This window comes from Megalobrama amblycephala, unplaced genomic scaffold, assembly GCF_018812025.1.
Source record: "Megalobrama amblycephala isolate DHTTF-2021 unplaced genomic scaffold, ASM1881202v1 scaffold450, whole genome shotgun sequence".
NCBI classification, from domain to species: domain Eukaryota; kingdom Metazoa; phylum Chordata; class Actinopteri; order Cypriniformes; family Xenocyprididae; genus Megalobrama; species Megalobrama amblycephala.
In genome coordinates, this window is record NW_025953385.1 from 121425 (window position 1) to 139744 (window position 18320).

Consider the following 18320-nt stretch of genomic DNA (forward strand, 5'->3'; position numbering starts at 1 on the left):
TGTATCTGAGGTCTCTTTCCATCAGGATCCTGATGAGGTATTCAGTCAGATCACAGGCCAGCCAAGTCCATATTCCTCGCTGCCATAACTGGATCTGATGACACTGTGGCCGTTTGCATTGGCAGTGCAGATAGATCCATACCTTCTGTAATGGTCCTGTATTCTGTCACAATTAGTGGTGTAGTATTCAATGCATGACGAAGGAGATATTTTCAAATAACATTTAATGGAATACTAGGAACAAGGAACAGGAAACTCACCAGGAAATTATACAACACAACACCATGTAACTTAAGGCAGGCATACACTGTGCGATTTTCGTCCGATTTTGAGCCGAATTCTGACTCGTGCGACTCTTTTTTGAGTCGGGCCGATTTTCAGCTTTGTCATGTGTCGTTTGTCGTGCAGTGATCGTGCAGTGTACACGGGGAAACGAGTGGCGATAAACCTCTCCCGACTGGCAATCGCATGGTCGGATGAATTTCTGGCATGTCAGAAATTTGGTCGCCCCTCGTGAGGATATCGCACAGTTGAAGCAGAGCTACGAACCGACTTGCCTAAACTCTGTGTTTTTCCCCTCACTGCGCCTGCGCGAAAAAAGAAATTAAACCAATCTTCAATGCAGCAAGAAAGAAAACGAAAAGAGGGAGATCTTTAAGTTCTGTAGCTATCAAACTAGCTGCAATTTAGCAAACTGTTGCTTACCTCCAGTTCGTGTTGCATGATGGATAAACCCACGTCTTTCAAGCCACCTGGGTGTACATAACCGGTGCCTCTTGTATTAATTTACTTGATCATTAATTTACATTTCGTTTCGCTTTTCACTTTATATTTACTCATGTAGGCTATTTAATATTTACTTAATTTTATTAAATGCGGAAATGTGAACTGTTGTCCATCATTTGGCAATTGGTGATAAAGAAAAATGTCATGTCGCAATATAGGAATTTTTTCCATTTTAAACCAGGAAGGCGAGTCAATGGCTACGTTTACATGCACCAATTTTCGTCAATCCGAATGAATTGAATCCGATTGCAGATCTGTTTACATGTACTCTAAACATTGTAATCTGATTCAAATATCCGTTTATATGTATTTTATATACATTCCGATCAAAACTTTTGCGCACGCGCTCTGCGTGTGTGACGTCATATCAATCACACTTGCGGTAACCCAGGTTACGTCAACAGACGATGATCATGTATCGACGTTAACCAGAGATGTTGTCAAAGGCATCAAATCTTGGCAATATTAAGAGGATTTGGTATTTCCAATTAATGTAGGCCTAGGCCTGCTACATTCTAGTCTATTATTATTACTATTAGGTTCAGTTTCTTGTATTATTAAATTAATATTATACTACCTGCTGTGAGGATAATAAAAGATTAGGCTATTAGCTATCTTTGAAAATGTTTAAAACATTTTTTAGATATATTATACAATGAATTATAGGCCTATAACTAATTAAAATTATTAAGAGTGTAGGCTATAATATTTCCTAACACTGCAGTCATCAATCAAAATTAGCGCAGCTTTACTTCAAGCACCGACTTACCTGTTTAACACGAAATACTATTATTCTCATTTGTTTCACAAGCCATATGTACGGACACAAGAAAAATAATGAAATAAATTAAGACAGTTACCGTTATCAGCATTTTATGCTGAACTTCGTCTCTGAGAGGATATGCTCCGTTAATGCAGCGTCAGACAGCTCCGTCACTTTTTACTTTCACTTTGAATACTGACCGAGGTTGAGACTTTTTCACCGGCATAACTATTGTGTGATATCCATTGGCTCCCCTTCTTGTTTTAAAACAGAAAGATTTCCAATATTGTGACGAAGGGATACATCTTTACAACTAAAGAAATGAACGTGAACTTGCGCACTGCATAATGCGTGTCAACACTGCACTGCGCATGTGCCCCAGAGACTTCTGAATACGATTGAGAAAGTAGTCGGATTCAAGCGTTTACATGGTCATTTTTTGCTGTTGGATCGGATTAGAAAAGGAATAAACCACCCCTTCCAATCCGATCGAAATTCCATTCGGATCGAGCTCAATCGGATCGATTTAGGTGTTTACATGAACGTTTTTCAATCCGATTGAGCCGTCAATCCGATTACAAGTGGATTATTTGGGTGCATGTAAACGTAGCCAATGTCTACTTTATATCACACAAGCAATGTGCAAACTTTGCGCGAGAGTTATGCCGATGAAGACGTCTCAATCCCCTGTCAATTATTCACCAGCCTTTAAAAAAAAAAAAAGTAAAACCAACGAGCTTTCGGTGCATATTCTCTCAGAGACAACGAGAGATAAATCCTACTTCAACCTGATAACGGTAGGCTATATATCTTAATTTTTTTTTAATATATATTTCTCTTGTGGCCCATAAACTGTATGAAGTGGGTGAAAAAATGAGAAGAGAAGTATTTCGTATTAAACAGGTTGTTTTTGAAGTGAAGCTGCTTTTCATTGACTGATTATTGCAGTCTTCGAACGTTAATAATTTTAATTATATGCCTTTAATTCATTGTATAAATGTCTTTAAATAATTTTCAGTGTGGAGTAATTATAAGCTAATCAAATATTTTATTATCCTCGCAGTGCGTCAGTTATGCGGTGATGCGCTATAAAATATTGCGGGCCAAATGAATTGTAATATCAATTTAATATTAAATAGGCCTACCCTATACTACTACTACTACTACTACTAATAATAATAATAATAATAATAATAGGCTAATTATTATTATTATTATTTAATATATGAATTGGAAATGCTAAATCCTCTTGATATCCATAGCTGATGCTTTTGACGATATCTCTGGAAACATTGTCAATCGGCGCATCCCAGTACGTGGGTTTATCGTGCATATTTCAAACGCATAGTGTGAGCAGTCGAGTCACGTCTCGAACATCGGACCGCATAGTGTGAGCACATAAATCGTGCGTTTTGGTTTTCCATCGCACGCGATCTACTCGTACAGTGTGAGTTGGTAACCTTGCTGAAATCGCACAGATATCGCACAGTGTATGCTCGCCTTTAAACAATACAGGACGAAGACTGAACTGAAACTGAGTGCTTATATACAAAGGAAACAGGAGCAAACAAGACTAATTTATGTTGTGGCCAGTCTGCAGTGTCCTAGGATGATTCTGTTTCCTTCTCAAAAAAGCTCTCAGAGTCAGAAGTTCCAGGTCTTCAAAAGATATTCTTTATTGCCAGGCAACAAAGTGAGATGTCAGCTTCGCATCAGGCATCACATCTGATCTAAACAGCGTTAATCAGCTCGTTTTATATGTTTTTCTTATCGTTATAGATCCAATGAGGAGTCCTCTAGTTATCTTTTTCTTTTAGCTCCACCCTGGCGTTTTGCCACTATTATCTATGAATACCTCTCAGCTTTGGTTTTAATGGTGGCGGATCGCCAGCCGCTATATTTTTAAAAAAACATGTTTTAATGGTTTCTTTGGTACTTTCCACAACTTGCTATTATAATTTGCATTGAATACACTTAGTAATTTGCATTGAATATACAGGTGCTGGTCATATAATTAGAATATCATCAAAAAGTTGATTTATTTCACTAATTCCATTCAAAAAGTGAAACTTGTATATTATATTCATTCATTACACACAGACTGATATATTTCAAATGTATATTTATTTTAATTTTGATGATTATAACTGACAACTAAGGAAAATCCCAAATTCAGTATCTCAGAAAATTAGAATATTACTTAAGACCAATACAAAGAAAGGATTTTTAGAAATCTTGGCCAACTGAAAAGTATGAACATGAAAAGTATGAGCATGTACAGCACTCAATACTTAGTTGGGGCTCCTTTTGCCTGAATTACTGCAGCAATGTGGCGTGGCATGGAGTCGATCAGTCTGTGGCACTGCTCAGGTGTTATGAGAGCCCAGGTTGCTCTGATAGTGGCCTTCAGCTCTTCTGCATTGTTGGGTCTGGCATATCGCATCTTCCTCTTCACAATACCCCATAGATTTTCTATGGGGCTAAGGTCAGGCGAGTTTGCTGGCCAATTAAGAACAGGGATACCATGGTCCTTAAACCAGGTACTGGTAGCTTTGGCACTGTGTGCAGGTGCCAAGTCCTGTTGGAAAATGAAATCTGCATCTCCATAACGTTGGTCAGCAGCAGGAAGCATGAAGTGCTCTAAAACTTCCTGGTATACGGCTGCATTGACCTTGGACCTCAGAAAACACAGTGGACCAACACCAGCAGATGACATGGCACCCCAAACCATCACTGACTGTGGAAACTTTACACTGGACCTCAGGCAACGTGGATTGTGTGCCTCTCCTCTCTTCCTCCAGACTCTGGGACCCTGATTTCCAAAGGAAATGCAAAATTTACTTTCATCAGAGAACATAACTTTGGACCACTCAGCAGCAGTCCAGTCCTTTTTGTCTTTAGACGCTTCTGACACTGTCTGTTGTTCAAGAGTGGCTTGACACAAGGAATGCAACAGCAGAAACCCATGTCTTGCATACGTCTGTGCGTAGTGGTTCTTGAAGCACTGACTCCAGCTGCAGTCCACTCTTTGTGAATCTCACCCACATTTTTGAATGGGTTTTGTTTCACAATCCTCTCCAGGGTGTGGTTATCCCTATTGCTTGTACACTTTTTTTCTACCACATCTTTTCCTTCCCTTCGCCTCTCTATTAATGTGCTTGGACACAGAGCTCTGTGAACAGCCAGCCTCTTTTGCAATGACCTTTTGTGTCTTGCCCTCCTTGTGCAAGGTGTCAATGATCGTCTTTTGGACAACTGTCAAGTCAGCATTCTTCCCCATGATTGTGTAGCCTACAGAACTAGACTGAGAGACCATTTAAAGGCCTCTGCAGGTGTTTTGAGTTAATTAGCTGATTAGAGTGTGGTACCAGGTGTTTTTAATATTGAACCTTTTCACAATATTCTAATTTTTTGACATACTGAATTTGGGATTTTCCTTAGTTGTCAGTTATAATCATCAAAATTAAAAGAAATAAACATTTGGAATATATAAGTCTGTGTGTAATGAATGAATATAATATACAAGTTTCACTTTTTGAATGGAATTAGTGAAATAAATCAACTTTTTGATGATATTCTAATTATATGACCAGCACCTGTACTTATATTTCATTTACGCTTGATGCTCTCTGTGCAGAAAACCTGGTGCTTTCCAGTGCTTTTTATACAAGCTATTCTCTACTGGTAATACGTTAATAATCAATGAATTTTCCCAACACATCCCCCTTTGGGGCTTTCTTTAGCCCCACCTCTATGCCCTTATCCCAGAGCATGTCCTCATAGGTCAGCCTGTTTCCTTCTTCTTTCTTAGTGACCAAAAATAGTCACCCATCTTTTTCTACCGAGTGACCTTCCCATGGGGACACACTCCAGAGGAGAATGAGACCAAACATCTCCCCCCTTTGTTTGGCTAGAGAGGAGTAAAAGATCCCATCTCCCTACCTAAAACCTTCTTTTAGGGGGATACTTCTTCACATTTTAATTGATTCACGAGCTTTGGTTATATCAGTAGATCAATGCACTTCAGTGATTACATCATACAGTAATAGAATAATGGCAGTAGTAGAATGCACATATATATGTATATATAGTCCCACGATGCCAGAGGAACTCTCAGGCGCTTCCGGTGGCCTGGAGCGCTATCTGGGCTGCTCCACCGTTGCCAGAGGTACCTGGACCTGCCTAGGGTACTATCTGGAGTTGGGACTGACAGCGGGTTTTTAAACCACCAGTAGAGTCAGCCCTTGCTGCTAAGCACTGAGGTGCTCGTCGATCCTTCCTCCAGTCACCAATGGGATTCTCAAAGGATAAGTGAGTGCACATTACATTCAAAAGTGAGCTTTCATTGGTTAAATAATAAAATAGTAAAAGGCCTTCATATTCTTTTCCCTGTAATCGAGTTGCATCATCCCTCGGTCAACCAAGCGCCACTTTTTTTTGTATATTTTTCTTTTTCTTTTTTTTTTTTTTTTTTTTTTTTCTACGCTTGGCTTTGTGCCGGATGATGGCCTGCTTCTGACCCTCATTCGTCCCCTCTCATTCTTAAAGTGATTTTTAATAATATGCAGGTATTTTTATAATAATGGAAAAACAAAAATGAAAATAAAAAATCGGAAGGGGGTTTATGCCAAAATAACAAACAAAACATCCACTTACTAACTGCCTACTCTACCCATTGTCTGAAATGCTTACTTGAGTTTTTGCCCCAAAAGAAAATACATGTTCTTGGCTACCTCCCTCTCTATCAAAAACAGCATTAAATTCAGGGTCAAAAATAAAAAAGTGGCACCCCTTCCATTTTTCCCAGTTAAGGGTTTCTTTACGGGAATTCGTCCAGCTCATCCAGACCTGGACCTATTGGATACACTCCAGTTGTCGTGGTGCATCCAATGTCAACCCCAGATTGTTTTACAGACACATTCACCATCTGCTTGGCTGCTGCACCTGCCATCATTGATCTGAGAAAAGGTAACACACAACAAAACAACAACACAAAGATTCCAACAGCAACTGCTACTATTACTCCCACCTTTACCAGCCATTCTTTCCATGAGCCAAAGAGAGAGTCAAACCATTCTCCAATTTTTCTCAATCTCAATTGTCTCTTCCAGCATTTTCAGTGACTTCTGTTCTCAGACTCTTTAGCTTCTTCATGGCTTTGGTAAAGGATCCATCAGGTGCTGTATTATTTGGGATAAAGGTAGAACAGTCAATTCCAAACATCACGCAAACCCCGCCTTTTTCCGCGAGTAACCAATTTAGCGCTTGCCTGTTCTGCCAGGTCATTTTACTGGTGTATTTTAATTGTTCTCCCAGAGCCATCAGAGCATCATCTGTATAATTAATAAATCTTTGCTGATTGTAGTAGATGTAATTAATCCATTCAGCATTCTTATTTGGGGTTATCCAAACAAATATAGACTCAAATCCTGATTTCACTTCATCTCTTGCCTTGAATTCATGTGGTATGCCTCTAGGCTGGCCTATTGCGTCTATTATCACATTAGGATCTGGTTTGTATGCTCTTTTGGCTCTATGTCCGGGAGTTACATGCTGGCTTGGTGTTTCATCATCTGGGTCCCAATCAATCATTGTTACTTCTTGAGCTAGTCTTACTCTAGCACATATCCCTTTCCACCCCTTTGGTAAGGTGGCTCTTAGTCGTTTGCCTCCACATATCCAAAAATGATCAGCAATTGCTTCATCTATTGCTTCAAATTGATCTATTATTGGGAAGGCTAGTGTGGCATTTTCGCAGGCTTCTTTAGCTGTAATAACTGTCATGTTAATATTTACAGTAGCTGTAGCATATATTCTACTAAATGCTTTATGTACATTTGGATTTTCATACATGTCCCTATCTAAGTGCCAAATTATTCCACACTGTCCTTGAAAGCTTCCATAATCTACATCCCCTTTTGACTTATTGAAGCATTCATATATTAAGGTTCGATCAAAGACATAGTTACTGGGAGTTTCTCTTCGCCTTAGATCAATTCTTACATCTAATTTTCTACATTCATCTCCCCAATATTCTTGCTCATAGTACCTGTGATAGTATTTATTTCCCAGTAATGCCAGACACTCTGCAGGGCAATAAGGAGTAACTCGCCCTGATATATTTACACAGTGATTCGAGTAAAATCTGGCACAGTGAGCAAAGCTATATTCGTCAGGCACCACTGTTAACTTTTTCAAAGGAGATGGCGAGCACAACAAACAAGTCTCTCTTTTTGATTGTTTGGCAGTATATTCTGCCCACTTATACCACTCATTATGATAAGCAATGTCCAACAGTTTTTCTTTGTGCATTTCTAAAGCCATATCATACCCTAATCCCTCATAGTCAGTGTCATTCAGGTCTGCAGCTCGTTTCCTTATAGATCTATTTACAACAGTACCTTGAGTTGAATTAGTCATTCTGAGTTGGATCACTTCCGATGAATTCCTCAAGGTCTTGAAGATTGAGGGTGGGAAAGTCTCCTGTGATGTTGAGGCCTGGGAGGTAACTGGCTGGGGATCCGCTGTCTGTAGTGGGTAGGTCAATACCTTGGAGTTCGGTGAGGAATCCATTTGGCTGAGGTTGTTCACTGGTGGAGGGTCCTGCCTCAGGAGATTGGTCACCTGACGGCTCTGCTTGTGGGGCGTCATCCTGTCCCCGCATCTCATCTCGTGTCTCAGGTTGCTCAGCTTCCCTAGAAGAAGGTTCAGCAACAACATTACTAGGTCCCTCACCTGGATCCAGGAATAAGAGCAAGGGGTAACGCATCTACCCAGTTAAGTTTTGTATCTGCACAAATCTTGTTGAGTTTGGCCTTGAGGGTGCCATTGGCACGCTCAACAATACCCTGGGAGGAAGGGTGGTATATGCAGCCTAATCTCTGCTTAATTCGTAGCTGTTGTATTACTGTCTTTACTGTTCTTTGAATGAAGGCTGAGCCATTGTCAGAACTAATCTGGGATGGTATGCCAAATCTTGGGATAACCTCTCTGGTCAAGAATCTGATTACTGTCTTAGCTCCTTGATCTGCTGAGGGTTCTGCTTCCACCCATCTACTAAATCGATCTATTATCACTAGCATGTATCTTTTCCCCCTTACAGATTTAATCATGTCCACATAATCTAGTACTAAGTGTTTGAAAGGCCCCTCTGGAACTGGTATTGAGCCTAGTGGTGTTGCTGTTCCTCTTCTAACATTGTTTTGTGCACAGACTTCACATTCACTTAAGTACTCGTCTACTCTTTGTTGCATATAGGGTGACCAGAATCCCTGTCTTTTTATTTTCTTTAGGATCTCCCCCCTTGCGCAATGGGCAAACCCATGCGCATCCGTAATTAAAATGTTCAACAGTGGGTTTGGAGCTATCATGAATCCTTCATGAGAGTGCCAAAGTCCATTAGCATCTCTTGTGGCTCCTCGTTGTTGCCATATTGCTACTTCATAAGGGGGTGCTCTGTTTTGCATTTCACTTATATGCTCAAGAGTTGGAACCGGTTGGATTAAAACTGATGGTGCCATTACAGCCAACTGACACCCTGAGGCCTGTTTTGCAAAAGAGTCCGCAGCATTATTACCTTTAATTACAAAATCATTACCTTTCTTATGTGCCTGACATTTAATAATAGCCAATCTAGTTGGATACATCATAGCTGAGATTAATTTAGTAATTTGGTCTCCATGTTGGATTGGTGTTCCATCACTCTTTTTGAACCCTCTTTGTTTCCATACTGCTCCAAATAAATGGCATACTCCATGTGCATATGCAGAGTCAGTATAGATGTTTGCTACTTGATCTTTTGCCAATAGACATGCCTCAGTAAGTGCCCGTAATTCTGCCAATTGTGCTGAGCATGGCTGTTCACAATGTTTGAGTAAGACCGGGATAAAGTCATCTCCTTCTCTTTTTACAACTGCAAATCCAGCATGGTTCCCCAAATGATCTCTAAAACATGATCCATCAACAAAATAGTCAACATTTGCATCAGAAATTGGAATTGATTCCAAATCTGGTCTCAATCGAGTGAATGCCAGAGATTCTGTCACACACTCATGTGGGGTTCCATCTCCCTCCAATGGGATGAAGTTTGCTGGATTTGTTGTTGTACATCGTTTGATAGTAATGTCAGGATATGTTAACAGGCTAGAATACGTAAGGCATCTTGCCTGTGTCAAAACAAATCTTCCTTTTTCTAATAGTTCAGCCACCTTGTGGTGAGTATATATAATGACTGGGTAGCCCATTGTCACAGTGGATGCTTTATCATAAGCAAAATATACAGCTGCTAAACCTTGCTGATAGCATGGCGGGTAGCCTTGGGCTACACTATCCAATTTGGTGCTATAGTAAGCAAGTGGCTGTTTTTTCCTGCCACTACATGTCTCTTGCATTAGTACTGCTGAAGCATAGCCATCTTTTCTATCAGCAACATATAAATGAAATACCTTACCATAATCTGGCGTAGCAAGTGCAGGAGCAGTTTGGAGCTCCTTTTTTAATGTTTCAAAGGCAATCAGTGCCTCAGTATCCCATACAAGTTTTGCTCTGCGATTTTGATGACCAGCTTGTTTCATCATTGCCCTTAATGGGGCTGTTTTTATTGCATATTCTTCAATCCAATCAGCACTAAACCCTGTCATACCTAAAAAGGTCATCATTTGTCCCACAGTTTGGGGCTGTGGTGCTTTACTAATTCCTTCTAATTGGCTTGGAGAAATTGCTTTTGTCTGGTGAGCAATAATTCGGCCTAAATATTCTACTTGTGTCATACAATACTGTAACTTTTCTTTTGAGGCCTTGTGACCTCCTTCTGCTAATTTGGTGAGCACTTTGATGGAATCTTGATGGCACTGTTCCAATGTCGTTGAACAGATTAATAAATCATCCACATATTGTATCAGTGTATCAGATCCTCCAAATCAACCTTTAATACTTGGTTAAATACATGTGGTGAGTGTTTGAACCCCTCGGGCATCCTGGTGTATGTATACTGTTTACCTTGGTAAGTGAAGGAAAAAAGGTGTCTGCTCTCTTCCGCTAGAGGAACGCTGAAAAACGCAGAACAGAGATCAATAACTGTGAAGTAATTAGCAGCAGGTGGAACATTCGTCAACAACGTGTGTGGGTTTGGGACCTCAGCAGGCCAATCTTCCACTACCTCATTCACTGCCCTTAGGTCATGTACTAACCTCCACTTTGACTTATTGGCTTTCTCAACAGGTAAAATGGGTGTGTTACAATAGCTAACTGTTTCAATTAACACCCCTGCTTTAATTAACCCTTCAATTGTTTTCCTAATCCCTTCTACTGCTTCAGGCTTGAGTGGGTACTGTTGTTTCCTGGGTAACTGAACACCTGGCTTTGTTTTAATTCTCACTGGATTGGCAGATTTTACTAAACCTACATCTGTATCATGTTTAGACCACAATTTTTGTGGTACTCTTTGTTCCATTTCCATCATCAATTCATCCAATTTGGAATTTAATTATTTTTTCATTTCCCTAGTTTCCACTATCATTTTTGGTGTTCCTTTCATTGTAGTCTGACAGAGAATTTTAAGATACATCATATCTGTAGTCTGAAAGATAAATGGGTTTTCTGTGGCCTCCCATGCTTTCCCTTTTGCATGTAACATCATTGGTCCTAAATCCTCAGGTTGACATCCCTCACTTATGTATAAAGTAACATGTGGAGTTGAATTATCTACCTTAAACCATTTTTGGATAAACCTATTTTCTTCAATTTGTAAGGCTGCTCCTTTTGGTCCCACTACTAAATACTCAGAGTTTAAGGGTATTTCCAGTTCTTTGGTCTGTTCTAACCACTGTTTTTCGAGCTCAGGGTCTCTGGTAGGGTCATATCTCATTGTGCAATGAAATTCAGTTTCAGGCATGACTGGATTCTTAAGTTGTTCTTTTATATATTTTCCCCACTTGTTGAGAGTTTCCCCTACTTCTTTTTCCAGATTTCTTAGCCAATATATATTTGCCTGTGGTTCTTGTGAGTTTTGTTCTTCTGTTACAACCATCTGTCTAATTCCCTTGTCATCTATGTATATACCTTCTGGAGAGCACCATATTTGTAGTTTCAGTTTGCATATTGCATGTAGGAACTGTGGACGAACCAGACAAATGAATCATTCAGATGATTCTTTCAAAACATAATTCTAATTCAGAATTGAGGTTCCGGCTCCGGCCCGTCTGCAGATAAAGCCAGGCTGATTACTTTTACGACACATGCTTCCTGATAGCAGAAGCGACATACCAAAGGGTCACCCAAGAAGACAGAGAGACAATCCAGACCCTTTTGTTTCCTTACTTCACAGGAAAGCCAAAGAGACTGTTGAACAAATAAAACTGCTTCAAAATTGTTCCAACAATTTTAACGGACTTATCAAACATCTTTTAACTACATACATTTTGCATTATGTGTCCACAAGTACTACCTGTAAACAGTTAGGCTTTAGAACACTCACAAGTCATGTAAATGTGTTAACTCTTGACTGAATGACTGAAAGTATGCCTTATTTGGGCTTAATTTGATTCTTTCCCCTTTCCTATATCCTGACTTGAATGAAATCTGTTTAAAATGTATTGTATTCCATTTAATAGAAATCATGTTAAAATGGCACTCTCTGCTGAAGCAGAAACAGGATGTAACACTTATGTTTTATTGGGGGCAGAGGAAGGCCCTCTTGAAACAGGACAATGTCTGATTGGCCAGGACTCCTCAGAGGGGTGACAAACAACTAAGTTTAAATGATCATATTGCAAGATAGTGAACGGGAGAAGTTGGTTAGTAAACGAACAGGGAGTTGGTTCTGTTCTGGGAAAAGAAGCCAAGACAAGTACCAAGAACAATGGAGTAACAAGAAAGAACAGACAAGCAGCTCATTCAAGCCATTCAACCTTCACTCACTTTTCTTTTCTTTTACTTAATTCTCCTTTACCGCTGAAAGTCTTGTGTCCTAAGTTTCGCCGCAAAGTTCAACCAACGACTTTTGCCGCTTCAACTCCAGCGACAAAGAGACTTCCTTCATTGTTCCACACGGACCTGATCTGGACCAATCATCGACTTGGGAAACCCCTCTCTGCACGACGAGGGAAATTCACCTTTAAGCCAACGCAAGCAAGTACCTCCAGATGAAAACTGAACTGGTGCATTTAAATGAATGATTCATGGTTCGTTCTGGTCTTTGAAATGCATTGATAGGAATTCGGTTAATCAGATCACCCTCTCTCTCTCTCTCTCTCTCTCTCTCTCTCTTTCAAAACTCTTTCTCTCTCATTTCCTTCTTACTGCAACGCGTATGAATGTATGTGCGTGTGTGTGTGTGTATGTGCGTGCCTTTGTGTTAGATTAGTTTGTGTTAGAATAAATAAAATCTCTTGTAGATTTTAAAAAGAAAGTGTCTTGTATTATGTGCTTTATGATTTAATGTCTTAAACTGTCGATTTCAAGTTACCGTGCTCTAATCAGTGTTTTCACGATTGTTGGATATTTATATCCGTTACAAGAGCTTATTACGGCTCGAGCAAATGAACGCTGGACGAATCAGTTGCTCGGTCATAATCTAAACAACTCTTTATTCATTTGAGCTAATTTTACTTCCTAGGGTGTTTTCCCTACAGTAATGGTGGAGGATAATTCGGGCAGTTTAATCTAAATTTGGAGCACATATCAAGTCATTTTTCTTTTTATCAACGCAAATTATTAAACCCCTCAGTGTTCGTGTGACGTATGCAGCGCGCGCGGCGCGGCCCGTTTGAACGAGTGCCCGAATGAGTGAGAGCTGTAACCCCAGTCTGCTGTCTTGTCTCTAAACTCCAGTCTGCAGTAAATTTCAGATCTATATCACACATACTATAAGGTAAGAATTAAGCGTGTTCCTTAAATTCTAGAATGCCTTGTTTATAGCTATCCTGATGTCTGCGTGTTCCAGCGTCATATAGCTATAATAACGTTATTGTGTATCAGAGAGCTGAATTGAAACTAAACTGCAATAGTTAAAATACCTATGTGTAGGACGAATACTCTCCTCACAGAACGGCAAGATTGAGCGTGTTCCTCGATCTGTTTCTAAAACTATATAGCTAAAGTGTCAGTGCGCGTTCCACTGTACTCAATCTGCTATATTCTCCCTCTGTTAAACAGTAACGCTATACGCTTGCTTGTTTTATATTTATAGCTAAAGTGTCAGTGCGTGTTCCACTGTACTCAATCTGCTATAATCTCCCTTTGTTAAACAGTAACGCTATACGCTTGCTTGTTTTATATTTATAGCTAAACTGATTATAGTGCGTGTTCCACTGTACTCAATCTGCTATATTCTCCCTTTTTGCTAAACGCTATACGCTTGCTTGTTTGAGCTCGTGTAACACTACGTGTGTACGAGCGCAATTTAATGGGAAGTGATTTGAAACTGACCAAGTGAAGCTTTTGAACCTGTTATATTTTGCGTGCACATAGAGACCCGCCGAGGTCGCGATTTTTCCATCTATTACAGCAGAAAGCTATCACTTTAAGTTTAAGCCCCACGTCGTAAAACAGCTACGAGTGGTGTCTCTTATTTATAGAGTTGAAATGCGCCGACATTTCACGTAATGCTTGATTGTACGTGCATGTGTCTTTCATTTGTACAGTTACATGTATTTGATGTAATTCACATGTTCGCCACTATCATTTTGTTTGGTCGCCATAGTTACAGTCGTGGCACGGAAGTCTTAACCAACGCTTCCGGAAGAACGTCATTGTAAACAAACCGCACAGTGTTGCTAAGCTAACCTCTGTAGTTTTTACATTGAAGTTCGTATGCTCAAGCCTTTAGCCTCAAAGCTAATCTAGTTAACATCATTGTGTGAACGCAGTGTCTGTTTTAGCAACTATAAAGTGATTTAACCACTTGAAACACTTTAACTTTATGTACACTTGTTGGTCTCTCCTTTACTTTCCCTTTTAACTTTCTCACTTATTACTTTACCTATATTTTACTTGAAAAGGAAAATATTGCTTTACAGTTACTAATTGCTTTACCTGCATTTGACTTGAAAAAGAAATACTGGTTTACAATTTTTAATTGTCAAATCTGAATTTAATAAAACCAATTAAATTTAAATTGAAATCCTACATTTTTCTAGAAAGTAATTTTAAATGATTTCTACATTTCCAAATTTCCATTATTTCTAATTTCACAATTTTCATAAATCTAAAATTCTATTTTAGATCAAATTACTTTAGGTATGAATTAGCCTTGAACTTTAGAAGTTTAAGCAAACTTATTCCACCAAAGTTTTTCCTAATTTTGACTCACATTTGCTCATTGTTTTATTGCGTTATCTTTCTTTTCCTTCTTGGTTATTCACTTAGCCACTCTATTTTATTTATTCATTTACCTCTTTGTTTAATTCCCTTTTCCTTATTTCATCCTGTTATTTTCATTGACTTCATTTTCTTACCTTTTTCCTTTCCTCTTTGTATTCTAGCTTAGGAACGACACACCTGAGCCTTTTTAGGAGACATTGATAACTTATTACGAGTTTCAAACCAATCAGAGACAACCCTCTCTTACTAAAATTTTATTCTCATGTGTTAGTTGTTCATCAACTACCAATTCTAAACTCGTAATTAGACAAAGGCTTCAGAGCCATTTGTGGATCTGGTCTCCTTCTCCTTTCCTTTTCCTCACGTCTTTCCTGTGCTCTCCTGTTTTCTTCCATCCTATTTTTCACCTTTGTAGGGATCAAGCTTGGACGAACCATCAATCAATTCTAAAGAAAGAGAAACACAATCTTTCCAAAGAAACAATTCATTAGGTTTTGATTTTAATCAAACCCCTTTTGTGTTCTCCATACTCCCTGCATTTGTAAACGCAATTTAAATTTTGACATTTCCTCCAAGAACATTTAACAGAGAAAAGTGTTGAGCAACCATTGCCTTCACAGCATCCCTGGTAAGCGGTTCAACTGAAGGTGTGTGGTGTCAATCCTGTCAAACTAAGAAAAGAGGTATCAGCATTATTATTGTCTTATTGTCCTTGCGAACATAAACAATAATATATATATATATTTTCTTTTCTTTTATTTTAGAAACAGCTTTTCATTAGTAGAAAATATTTATTGGAAATAAATATTTCTCTAATTGAAAAAAAAAACTTACAATTTGTTTTAACATTTTCTCTCTTTTCCCTTTCTCAGTTGAGTGACAAAGTCCTCACATCACGAGTTGAAAACAGTTTTTCATTAATAGAAAATATTTATAGAAAATATTTCATCTATTGGAATTTGTTTTAACTTGTTCTCTTTCTCTTTCCCTTACTCAGTTGAGTGACAAAGCCTTCTCCTCACTAGCCTACCTGTCTACACACTGAGACCAACACGTAGCCACACTTCACTATTGGTGTACATTCACTGAAACGACACTTAGCTGTTCCACCACCTATAGGCTTGCACCCCACACAGATCTGTGTCAGTCTCTTCTCCCCAGCGTGCCAACATGTCGCAGACGGAAAACCCCACTGCCCAAGATGTGGACGCCTGGCTCAGCGGCATTACAAACTGCCTCATGCCAAAGACAATTGAACTGTTATTATTTTTAATAATAATCATAATTCTGAGAAGATTCCCGACACATGATTCAAGCCAGAACCAAGACCACACTGAACTAGGCAAGATAACCAATTCTCTAAGCATTGCCTTCACAGCCCAGCTGAAACTAAGCGACAAGCACATCACCCACCTACAGGAGGAGCTGACACGTGCCCAGAGCCGCATAGACAAGCTGGAAGTGAAAGTCCAGGACGACTTCAAGCGTCAGACCACTGAGTTCCTGAGAGAGCTAATGCACATCCAACGCTGCACAGACCAGCACAAGGTGAAAGCTCAAGACAAACTTGTGGAGCAAGAAACAAAGGAACAAGTTGACAAGCTCCAAGAAGCCCTTGCAGTTGCGGAACGTGACAAGCAAGAATTAAAGACTGTCCAATGTCACCTGGTAAACCAACTAGAAAATGCCAATTCTGACATTAAAGATAAGAACTTTAAAATCAATGCTCTGGAAGACCATTTGAAATGGTACAGCACTGAAATGGACCATCTAAACCAACAATTAGACGATGCCAACGGCAAGCTCTACATGGTCAGAAATGAACTTAAACATGTTCACACCCAGAAACCAGAGTCAAGAAGGGAGGGGCCTCCCTCAGCATCACCACTGCTGAGCACAACAGAGTCCCCCATCCAAGAACTGCCATGCAACGGAAGAAGTGAATGGCCACAACCCACAACATCACCGGCCTTCACTACAGAATTCTTCCCTGTCAACCAAAGAGAGCTCATCCATGCAGACCCCAAAGTTGCACACGAGATGACCCTTAAAGACCTTGAAACAAGCTGGCTAAGAACATCACACAGTTCAACCCGAACTCCATGGAGAACCACAACATCCAGACTTACCTCCGAGATATTGACTTCTACCTAGAGGTGAGACCCAATGTGACTGACAGAGACAGGTTGTATCTCCTCAGGTCCACATCCAGCCCCGAGGTACGAAGCTTCTTAGATCGACAACCTGTTCACGTTAAGCACAACTACCAGCTATTACGTGAGTCACTGATCAAAGAATTTACAGGCCCAGAGTCTGAACATGGACTGCTAGTCGCCTTGGAAACCAAACAAGGTCGACAAGAGACTCCCCAAGCTTACTACAACCGTTTCCGACAAGCCTACTTAGGTGCACATCACGAACCTGAACTTGAAGAGGATGTGAACTTCAAAACCCTCTTCCTGAGAAACCTGCACCCTGGACTAAGTCACCATCTTGGCGTCATGGCCTGCCCAAGCACAATGTCAATCCAACAGCTACGTGACTTGACACACAAGGCCTACATCAAACAGAAGATGAACTCAAAGAAAGGTTTGAAAACAGCCACAATTTCAAACTCCGGCAGCCAAGACCCAAGCCGTGCACTGCAAGACGGCCAGTGGCATGACAACGCCACAGCATGTCATAAAGGACACGGAGAACGTGACCCCCATGCCACTGACAGCTTCCACACCGACAGCTGGAAAATGTCATGGGACCAGCCACACTTCTCAAGAAACCCACCAGAAAGAAACATCTGGGATCCAAACGGGACAGCCAAAGTCCACCAACCAACACATTCAAATGCATCCACTGTGGGTAAGCGACGACAAAACCCACCTCTGCATCACTCAGTTAAACACAGCACTGAGAACAAGAACGCCCAAGAACAAGACAGTTCCACCTCAGAAGACATGGAACAACTGATGAGGCAAATTACAGCGTTCTTTGCAAACAACATAAACAGCGACGATCACAAGGATGAGTCACCCTTGTTATGACTAGAGACGGAACGGAAGGTCAGTGATCATCTGATCCACCTTCCAAATGGAGATGACTGCCACCTGTTCTACAACAGCACAGAACGAAGCGGTCTCTTGCAGCCAAACACCGCTGAAAAACTCAGTAGTACCAGAGAACACAGTTCTGGTTACTCATCACCCACCAATAAACCCAACGAGTTCCCATCTCAAGAACCATGCTTGTGCAACAGTAACAACAGTAAGCACAGTAAGCACAGGTCAGACAGTCTGTCACAACCAGAAGGCATTACAAAAGGAAGGCAACGTAGGAGACAAAGTTTTGCACCACAGCTCAACACAGCCATGTCAAACTTCCTCCCACCTTCTGCCAAAGAACTTCCTGCCTCACTGGACTGACTCCCATCAAATTAGGGATGATCCCTCGTCCCAAG